The sequence below is a fragment of the Dipodomys ordii genome, unplaced genomic scaffold (genome assembly GCF_000151885.1).
Source record: "Dipodomys ordii isolate 6190 unplaced genomic scaffold, Dord_2.0 Scaffold110, whole genome shotgun sequence".
Classification (NCBI taxonomy): domain Eukaryota; kingdom Metazoa; phylum Chordata; class Mammalia; order Rodentia; family Heteromyidae; genus Dipodomys; species Dipodomys ordii.
Window position 1 is genome coordinate 5,968,705 of NW_012267326.1, and position 8,890 is coordinate 5,977,594.

An 8,890-nucleotide genomic window follows, 5' to 3' on the forward strand; every position below is an offset into this window, starting at 1 on the left:
TACATGGTAAATGTTATTTTCATTTTCATTTAACCAAATAACACTATGAACTAATTGTTGACTCTTAGGCTTTGTAGGTTTTAGTATTCTGTGCTCATCCAAGAATCTTATTTTAGCTTTGGATTACATGGTAATCATTGGCAATCTTTGGCATTTCCTTTAAAATGATTTCTCTTATAACTGTATCCCACAAAACAAAGAAACAAGTTCTGTGATCAAATAAGAATGGGAAGCTCCTGGGCTGGGAAAGTGGCTCAGTGGTAGAGTGCTTGCCTTGCATGCATGAGGCCCTGGGTTTGATTCCTCAGCACCACATAAGCAGAAAAAAAAACCCGGAAGTGGTGCTGTGGCTCAAGTAGTAGAGCACTAGCCTTGAGCTGAAGAGCTGAGGGACAGCGCCCAGGCCCAGATTTCAGGCCCCACGACCAGACCCCAAAAAACAACAACAACAACAAAAAAAACAAAAAAAGAAAGAATGGGAAGCTCTAGGTCAACAAAACCAATGTCATTACCACATGATTTCATAGAGAACAGGCATTGTGTATGGTGATGCTCCAGTGTGGGTAGTTGTGGCATTCAAACCTATTGACAATGGAATCTTTTCACTATTCTAATGAAAATTTCTAGAAAAAAAAACAGGACATATAGTAAAACATAGGCCAGATGAAACTATTCCCTGGCCATACTTTTTTTTTATTGGTTGTGGGGCTTAAACTCTAGGCCTGCGTGCTGTCCCTCAGCTCTTCAGCTCAAGGCTAGCGCTCTACCACTTGAGCCACAGTACCACTTCCCGTTTTCTGGTGGTTAATTGGAGATAAGAATCTTGTAGACTTTCTTGCCCGGGCTGGCTTTGAACCGAGATCCTCAGATCTCAGTCTCCTGAATAGCTAGGATTACAGGTGTGAGCCACCGGCGCCCAACCCTGGCCATACTCTTTTTGTATGTATGCCAGTACTGTGGCTTGAACTCAGGGCCTTGTGCTATGCCTTAGTTTGCTAACTCATAGCTGGTGCTATATCAGTGAATAATGCCTCTAGCCCATCTTTTTTGATAATTAATTGGAGATGAAGTCTTTCAGACTTTTTTTTTTTAACCTGGGCTGAGTTTGATCCTTGATCCTCCAGGTATCCTTGATACCTCCTTCTTGGTAGCTAGGATTATAGGTATATGCCACCCGTGCTGACTAAATTTCATTTTCACATTGTAAGAATGAGTATGAGTTTTGGTTAAATATTGAGAGTAATTTTGTCTTCCCTAGGTCACTACAGTTATCCTATAATGCCACATAGCATCCTTTCATCTTTTCATCTTGGGTTACCAGCAGGGAGACAACTTGGCTTTGTTGGGCAGTGATCACATTCTGGGGCTTTGGAGTATTTCAGTTGTCATGAGCTCATTCTTTTCACTTAATAACAAAGAAAACTAGCACAGTAATCCTAGCTACTCAAGAGGCTGAGATCTGAGGATTACAGTTCAAAGCCAGCCTGGGCAGAAAAGTCTGTCGCCAGTTAACTAGCAAAAAGGCCAGAAATAGAGCTGTGGCTTAAGTGGTAGAATATCATCCTTGAGCTGAAAAGCCCAGTGAGGGTGTGAGGACGAGTTAAAGCCCCATTGTTGGTGCACGCATACACAAATAGAGTAAGTAATGGAGGAAGGAAGAAAGGACGAATTCAAGGCCTCATGTTGGTGCACACATACACAAATAGAGTAAGGAATGGAGGAAGGAAGAAAGAAAGAAAGAAAAAAGAAAAGGAAAGAAAAGAAAAAACAGGATTATGTGAAAATGGCTAATCATTTTATTACAATAAGATAGTTATTTGAATGAGAGAATACTCTTTGGTATTTTAAACCATTTTAAACCAAGTGGTGACAAGGAAGGAATGTATGTATGTATGCCATATAAGCCTAAAAGGTCGGTATTGGAAGCAGTGTGTATGAGCCAGGGGTGGACAAGTTTTCGCAGTGCAGCTACAAGGGTCACCCTCCAAACAGACCACTCTGTGGGTGGTGTCTCTAGAATTACAAGGTGCTTCTAGCCTCAGTGTGAACATGCATGTGTCTAGCACAGGCCTCAAGTTGCTGTGCGAATATTCATCCTGACTCTGAGGAATTGTAACCAGCTTCAGGCAGCCAACATATGAGTCATTCACTGTTAGGAATGAGTAAACCACCTTCTCATTGGTACTGCCTCCATGTGTAACGTAAGGTTGCTAACTAACTGAATATTTCCCCTTGTGGTGGGGTTAGCTTCTGTACTCATCCATGGAATAGTTTCTATCAGTTGATATGAAAACAACAACAACAAAGCCAAGGAATTATATCACTTTCTATGGTAGTGCTGTTTTGGAATTGTACCCTTAGACGTTTCTGTTGTCTTGAAGATCTATGGTAATCTTTGTCATGAAGAATCCTGGTTATGATTTTGGAATCATGACAGAAGGCTTAGACCTAGACCTTTTTTCTGAAAGAATCACCATTTCAGAGCAACTGTTCACAACATATCTTTCCATAGGTGTGCATTTCCACTTTTGTTCTTAGTTTGGAATCTGTAAGGGCAAATTAAAATGTAATGTATTGCCAAGACAAGTGTTTGCTGATTTGTAAGTCTCAAAATTAACTCTCACCAACGATGGTATTTCAGTTCAAATTTTATTTATTTGCTGCCTTTGAAGTCATTTCTGCCATTACATCATAGACTTTCCATTCGCAGTAAGAATAACTTTCTCCTTTCATGCTACCTCCCTCCTTCCCTTTTTTTTTTCTTTGTGATGGTACTGGGGATTGAACTCGGCTTCGGAACTGTATCTTAGCATTTTTGCTCAAGGCCACAGCTCCACTTCCAGCTTTTTGTGTGTCTCTGTGTGTGTTTAACTGAAGAAAAGGTTTTCACAGACTTTTCTGCCTGGGTTGGCTTTGAATTATGATCTTCAGATCTTAGCCTCCTGAGTAGCTGGGATTACAGGTGCGAGCCACCATCACCCAGACATCTACCTTTCTAACCATACTTTGAAGAAAGGTTTTGTACCAGGCTAGGCAGCATACAGCCATCTTCACAATACGTAATTCCACTACAGGAAACACCACATGCTCCCATCTCATAGATCTTCACTCCTGATTATGATGCCCTCATAATTTTGGTCTTCATACTTTTTGTATTACAGCCTTCTTTGTGATGATGACTATTCATTCTGATCTGTGTTCCTGTTCTCTTTTGCTCTCACTTCAGCAGTAGCTAATTTCTCTGATGTTATAATAGTCATTTGCTTTCAGTCAAGGCCACGTTCTCTTTTTGCATCTTTTTGCCCTCTTAACATTTACATTCACATCAGGTGAAGCCTCAGCTTCCCCTTTGGGACCATCAACAAACATAACCTAGAACAATGTGCTGCTTTTCATCTTTAACTATCACTTTTTTTCTGGAGGCAGGGTGTTGCTTTGGTACCCCATACTGGCTTTGAACTTATGATTCATCTCATGATTTACTTCCTCCACCTTCCAAATACTGGGATGTGCTAGCCACCACATCCAGCCTTCCACAATTGATTTTGAATTCACTAGAATTATCTGATTATTGCTAACATTAAGAATGCTTAATGTTATTCACATATTTATCTTACTCATTTTTAGTTTGTTGCTAAGTTCTGTAAGTTTACCTTTTCTACCCAGTTTTTACTCATAAACTAAATGTGCCAAGTTCTTTCTGCCCTTTGAACTCACACAGCTCTATAAACAAACTTTCACTTTCCCTGGGAAGTCAGTTATATACTGATCATAGTGATAGGAATATTTGTTGTAATCTATATCAGTAACATAGATGGCCTAATTGTCTACATCACTATTGTCTATATTATTTTTGGTGCCAAATTTTCTTTTTTTTTTTGGGTCCATTCATGGGGCCTCAACTCTGGGCCTGGGCACTGTCCCTCAGCTCTTCAGCTCAAGGCTACCGCTCTACCACTTGAGCCATAGTGCCACTTCCGGCTTTTTTCTTTTTGCTTATGTGGTGCTAAGGAATCGAACCCAGGGCCTCTGGCATACAAGGCAAGCGCTCTACCACTGAGCCACCTTCCCAGCCCCTGGTGCCAAATTTTCTGTATTGTGAGCTCAGTCTTATTTGTGTTTTTGTTGGTTTGTTGGGTTTTTTTGGGTCCGGTCATGGGGCCTGAACTCTGGGCCTGGGTGCTGTCCCTCAGCTCTTCAGCTCAAGGCTAGTGCTCTACCACTTGAGCCACAATGCCATTTCTGGCTTTTTTCATTTTGCTTATGTGGTACTGAGGAATCAAACCCAGGGCCTCAGGCATGCAAGGCAAGCACACTACCACTGAGCCACCTTCCCAGCCCCTGGTGCCAAATTTTCTGTATTGTGAGCTCAGTCTTATTTGTGTTTTGGGTCCGGTCATGGGGCCTGAACTCTGGGCCTGGGTGCTGTCCCTCAGCTCTTCAGCTCAAGGCTAGTGCTCTACCACTTGAGCCACAGTGCCGCTTCTGGCTTTTTTCTTTTTGCTTAGGTGCTGAGAAATCAAACCCAGGGCCTCATGCATGCAAGGCAAGCGCTCTACCACTGAGCCACCTTCCCAGCCCCTCAGTCTTATTTGTTATATGTGCTTTTAGTTACTTTATTGACCTTAACTTTCCCATCTGTAAAATGGGAATTGTAATAGTTCTTTGGGGGTTGTTTCCAGTCCTTAGTGTGCCTGACAGAGAAAGATGCATTAAATAAGTGTTAAGTCTTATTGTGGTTAATATCAGCTTGGCTACCTGTATATTTAATAAATACTATTTGGGGATGCTATTTGTTTTATTGGAAATAATTGATAAACAGTCTTAATATGGATCTGAATATAAGCTAGTGCTAGAATCTTATCAGTAAAGAATTTGATTACTATGGAAGTTCATGGAGCCAGTGCTTCATTTTATCCAGCTGGACCAATTCAATTTCAGTGGAAATTGGACTCTATCATCTTATATTAAACCAACAACTACTGGGGCATAAGCAGATTGGTATGGGGGGTGGGTATGATAAATGATAATTACTTTGTATTATAAGAAGTTCTCTTGGAAGGAATCATTCTCCTTCTGAGGAAAGATGTCTTTCTTGAGTTCATTAGCCTAAAGCTCTTCTTGTAAATTTTAATATGATTGTGTTTAACCTTAATTACTTAACTTTCTATTGAGGTTGCTTTCCCATTAAAGATCAAGTGTAGACACAATATCATGCTATGTTTCCTCTGGGAGATAACCTCCATAGGGGCTTAGCCATACCTGTATTGACAGGGGACAATGCTCCTGTTAGTGATAAGGAATAGTAAAAGAAACTTCTCATGAGATACAGTTATGAAAATCACATCCCCACTGTTTCCTTTTTAAACTTACATGGCTACATGACCCAAGTAAGTGTTCACAGTGTGTGCTGGCTTGGTGAGGGAATATTGGATTGCCTCCACTGAGCCTAATAGTTCTAGGTGATTAAAAAAACAAAAACAAAAAACAACAAAAAAGCTCCACATCCTTTGGTTTTTTTGTTTTTTGTTTTTGGTGGTTGTGGGACTTGAACTCTTGGCCTGGGTACTGCCCCTGAGCTTTTTAGCTCAAGGCAAGCATTCTACCACTTGAGCCATAGTACCTCTTCCAGTTTCCTGGTGGTTAATTGGAGATAACAGTCTTAGGGACTTTCTTGCCTGGGCTGGCTTTGAACTGCAATCCTCAGATCTCAGCCTCCTGAGTAGCTAGGATTACTGGCATGAATCACTGGCGCCTGGCTTTCTTTGATGGTTTTAATAGTTTGCCATTGTAAATAATAAAATGAAAGTACATTTTCCAAATTTTCTCAAATTTGCAAGCCAGTCCCGTGAGTGAAAAGTGAAAATAATTGTGGTTTTTGCTGGAGTGACAAAGATATACAGCCCAGTGCTGTATGTAACCATGGGTGCCTGGGGAGAGTGCAGTTGAGGGGCCTGTTCCTGTGTGGATGTCATTGAGTGAGTGTTCTTGCCTGCTGGTTGCTTTCAGTACTCCATGTACCTTAAAGGACTGGAACCTCTACCTCTTGCTGTCTGTGATGCCTTCTGCTTTATATATGCCAGGGTAGCCCATCAGGCAAGATGCTCTTTGGAGGACACACATTGCAGTTTTGAGCTTAAACATCTGTGTAGTCTTTACTTCTAGTTAAAATCTTTTTTTCTTTTTCTTTTACCTTGCATTAGACAATATGGTACCATTGCAATGTGGTTGAACTCAATTGTAGAATTCTGTAGACTTCTTTCTCATTGTTTCAGTCGACTGTTATATACTAGTTTATGGTTGGTACCTAAGTCTAACTATGCAATCAGATTTTCTTAGGTTTTTGTTAATCTTCAAGGAAGTAGCCTGAAACACCAACCAGGCTCCCCAGATAAAAAGGACTGGACTGGGTCATAGGAGAGGTCAATATTTAGCTTTCTGAGGACTCTCCAGTCTGCTTTCCAAAATGGTTATGTTAGTGTCCATGCCCATCAGCAGTGTAGTAGGGTTCCTCTTTCTCTGCATCCCCTCCAGCATTTGTCATTGGCTGACTTTAAGATGTGGGCCATTCTGACTGGGGTAAGATGGTATCTCAGGGTTGTTTTATTTGCATTTCCTTTACTACCAGGGATGGTGAACATTTCCTCATATGTTTCTTTGCCATTTCTATCTCTTCTGAGAAGTCTCTCTCTAGTTCCCTTGCCCATTTAGTAATTGGTTTGTTGGGCTTGGGAGGGATTAGTTCCTTGAGTTCCCTGTATATACTGGATATTAACCCCTTATCTGATACATTGCTAGTAAATATTTTTTCCCCAGTTAGTTGGATGTCTTTCTAGTTTGGTTAATATATATTTAGCTGTGCAGAAACTTTTTACTTTAAGGTATCCCATTTGTCGAGTCTCTCTCCAATTTGTTGTGACCCTAGGACTCTGTTCAGGAAGATCCCGCCTGTGCCTTTAAGTTCAAGTGTCTCTCCTACTCTGTCCTGCAGTAGTTTCAGAGATTCAGGTTTGATGTTAAGGTCTTTAATACATTTTGAGTTGATGTTAGTGAATGGTGACAGGCTGGGGTCCACTTTTAGTTTTCTGCATGTGGCCGCCCAGTTTTCCCAGCACCAGTAGTTGAAGAGGCTGTGCATCTTCAACACTGTATGTTTTTGGCTCCTTTGTCAAATATCAGCTGACTGCAGGTGTGTGGATTTATTTCTGGATCTTCTGTTCCATTGGTCTTCGGGTCTGTTTTTATGCTAGTACCAAGCTGTCTTTGTTATTAGAGCTCTATAGTAGAGTTTGAAGTCCAGCATTAAGATCCCTCCCATGTTGTCTTTATTCCCTAGAATTGTTTTGGCTATTCTAGGTCTTTTGTTGTTCCATATGAATTTTTGGACTGTTTTCTGTATTTCAGTAATGAGCATCATTGGGATTTTCATAAGAATTGCGTTGAATTTGTATATTAATTTTGGCAGTATGGCTATTTTCACTATATTATATTTAACAGCTTTCAATGAGATTTCTTTCCAGTTTGTGTATTATTCCCCTCCACCATTCTTTCCTTATCCTCTTCTCTCCCTCATTACCCCATATAGTCCTATTTTTATAAGCAAGTTCTTCTAGGTATGTAAATATACATGTATATAAATTTATGCATATATGCATTTTTAAATGCACGTATGCATATGTATGGTAGGATTTTTGCTCTTATTTAAGCTACTAGTGTCTGTTGAACATTAGTATTAAATCATTGATTAATTGAGGCTGAAAATCTGATTTACTGATCCTGGTTTTTTTAATTTAATTTTATTATAAAGGTGATATTCAGAGAGGTTCCAGTTAACTAATCTTGTTTTTGCTTAATCAGTTAGAATACTTTTATAGTCTCTTATATCTATGTTGGTACCCATTTCTTTTTTTTTTCTTTCTTTTTCTTTTTTTGGGGGGGTCCGGTCGTGGGGCCTGAACTCTGGGCCTGGGCGCTGTCCATCAGCTCTTCACCTCAAGGCTAGCACATTACCACTTGAGCCATAGCACCACTTCTGGCTTTTTTTTTTTTTTTTCTGTTTATGTGGTGCTGAGGAATGGAACCCAGGGCCTCATGCATGCAAGGCAAGCGCTCTACCACTGAGCCACCGTCCCAGCCCCAGGTGCCCATTTCTATTGTAGTGTTTTTGGGTTTTTTTTTGGGCGGTCATGGGCTTGAACTCTGGGCTTGGGCGCTGTCCCTGAGCTCTTCAGCTCAAGGCGAGCTCTCTACCACTTGAGCCACAGCACCACTTCTGGTTTTCTGATGATTTATTGGAGATAAGATTCTCATGGACTTTCCTGCCAGGCTGGCTTTGAACCATGATCCTCAGATCTCAGCCTCCTGATTGGCTTGTTTTTTTTTGTGCTAGTCTTGGGGCTTGAACTTGGGACCTGGATGCTGTCCCTGAGCTTCTTTTGTTCAAGGTTAGTTAGCACTCTTTCATTTGAGCCACAGCACCACTTCTGGCTTTTTCTGTGGATGTGGTACTGAAGAATCTAACCCAGGGCTACATGCATGCTAGACAAGAACTCTACCACTAAGTTACATTCCCAGCCCTAGTGGGTTTTTGTGTTTTGGGGCTTTTTTTTTTGGTCAGTTGTGAGGCCTGGACTTTAGGCCTGGGCACTGTCCCTCAGCTCTTCAGCTCAAGGCTAGCTCTCTACTGCTTGAGCCACAGTACCACTTCTGGTTTTTTAATGGTTTTTTGGAGATAAGAGTCTCACGAACGGGCTGGGAAGGTGGCTCAGTGGTAGAGCACTTGTCTTGCATGCCTGAGGCCCTGGGTTCCATTCCTCAGCACCACATAAGCAAAAAGAAAAAAGCCGGAAGTGGCGCTGTGGCTCAAGTGGTAGAGCACTAGCCTTGAGCT

At 41.2% G+C, this 8,890-nt stretch overlaps 1 protein-coding gene across 2 annotated transcripts in view; it reads left to right on the plus strand.

The window, feature by feature from the left end:
- The window catches only part of Fbxl2 (F-box and leucine-rich repeat protein 2), a 73,185-nt gene that overhangs the window by 31,927 nt on the left and 32,368 nt on the right, over positions 1-8,890 (plus strand). The window lies entirely within an intron of this gene.